This window comes from Pteropus medius, unplaced genomic scaffold, assembly GCF_902729225.1.
Source record: "Pteropus medius unplaced genomic scaffold, Ma_sr-lr_union100, whole genome shotgun sequence".
In the NCBI taxonomy this organism is placed as follows: Eukaryota; Metazoa; Chordata; class Mammalia; order Chiroptera; family Pteropodidae; genus Pteropus; species Pteropus medius.
In genome coordinates, this window is record NW_024353517.1 from 1,616,826 (window position 1) to 1,619,194 (window position 2,369).

Sequence of the window (2,369 nt, forward strand, 5' to 3'; positions counted from 1 at the left end):
TATTAGCTATTCCAAAGTACATTATTTTTAAACATTTTGTTTTGACATAACTTCAGACCTACAGAAAAGATACAAGAATAGTACCTTCACCTAGATTTCTCAAATATTTATATTTTACTACATTTGCTTTATCTTTTTCTCTTCATGCACACACACACACACACACACACACACACACACTTAACATTTTTTGGAAGCATTTGCAAATAAGTTGCAGACATGATGCCTTTTTCACTCCTAATTATTTCCTAAAACAAGGAGGTTCTCTTACCTATCCACAGAACAATGATTAAAATTGAGAAATTTGCATTGATAGAATACTATTATTTATTCTACAGATCCGATTCAAATCTCCCCCATTTTCCCGATAATACCGTTTATAGCAAAAGAAAACTGTGTCACACATTGCATTGAGTTGTACGTCCCTTAATCTGGAATGGTTTCTCTGTTTTTCTTGGATTCTTATAATGCTGACATTTTTGAAGAACGCAGGCTGATCATTTTGTAGAATATCTCTCCATCTGAGTTCATCTGATATTGCCTCAAGACTCTATTTAGGTTATGCCTTTTAGGCAGGAATATCACAGAAGTGATGTCGTGCCCTTCTCAGTGCATCATCTTAGGAGGTACACAATGTCAATGTATCTCATGATGCAATGTTAACTTTATTGCTTGGTTAAGATGGTGTCTGCCAGGTTTCCTCACTGAGGTTTTTTTGTTTGTTTGTTTTTGTTTTTTTAACATTCCAAATAGTTTGTCTCTGAAAGTAGAATTATGGTTGATATTTCACCATTCCTCCTCGCCATAACTTAACAATTTTCTGTACTTTGCAAAGTCGTACAAGAAACAGACATTATCTTAACAGTAAGTAATGTTTAAATCTGATTAAAACAAATATGAGGGAGAGGAGCGGAAGTGGAAGTACAGTGATAGAAGCTGGCGTGCTGTGCTCTCTGTAACTCCACTCATTGGTACTTTCTGGAGCAGGCCTGATTATTTCCAATTTCTTGGGTGAGAGTAATTATTATATTGACACATTGGCCTCTCTCATTTGCTCCAATGGAAGGGTAGAGCAGCTCTGTAGCCTCTTGAGTGCTCATTAGGTATATCTAAGGTAAGATTAGGTCACAAAGGGATGACCTACTACAGCATTAGGGGATTTAAAAATGTTTTTTAATGGCAATAAAGAAGATTAAATATGTTTTATATAATCAGGACTACTGTTTACCCAGGTACTTTTGGGGCAAATTAGATGAAGTTCCCTTTTCTACCTGGCAGAGGCAGACCCAGGACAGGGCACACAGATGGTGAATGGAATATGGGGCTGGCCGGATTTCAGCCACCACAGACCCCCTCAGCCAGGAACCCTAGTACAGTGCACAGCCCACATGGCCATACACAGCAGCCATCTGAGTATATTTTCTTATGGGATTGTGGGAAGATAAATAAGTTATATTAAATGACCTTTGCAAACTGTGAAGTGCTGTATACATGCGAGTTACCCTTAGACCTGTCACAGAAAGGACCAGAAGGTCCAGGAGGGCTATCAACTTACTGATTCAAGTGACAACCTCCACATCAAAGGCCCACCACTAAGATTGTAAACAAAAATTTTTACAGTACAAAAACTAAAAAATTGAATTAGAAGAAATGAATGAATCTCAAAAATAGGGTTTTAATACAAAAACTTTTTTGAATTTATTTTTTTTTAATTTTTTAAATTTTTAATTAACAAATGTTACCCCAACAAACTTACAGGTGTACATTATCATTTGACATCTGTATATTCTATTGTGTGTTTACCACCCAAAGTCCAGTTTCCTTCAGCTACCATATATTTGATCCCCTTTGCCCACTTCACCCTCCCCTTAAACCCTATATTTGACCCCCTTTACTCCATCTACCTCCCCTCTCCTCTTCCACCCCACTAGTAACCACTAGCCTATAGTCCATGTCCACGAGTCTCTGTTTGTCCTGCTCATTTGTTGCTTTTAGGTTTATATCCCACATATAAGTGATATCATGTGATTTTCAACTTTTCGTCTGGCTTATTTCACTTAGCATAATTAACTCGAGGTCCATCTATGTTGTCGCAAATGGCAGTATTTCATCTCTTCTTATGGCTGAGTAATATTCCATAATACAAAAACTTTTAATACAAACCAATATTCTATTAAGACTAAAGTCAGGACCTTGACAACCCTATTGTCTCATAAAAAAAGTCAGGAAAGTCAATGTGTACTCTGGGGCGACTTGAATTATTCCTTTACTAAAGAACACTAGGGGCACACGGTCTTTTCTGCTAATGTCTCGACTTCACTCCTTTCTTTAGCAGTAACAACAAGCAAGACATTTGTGGGGCGGGGGGG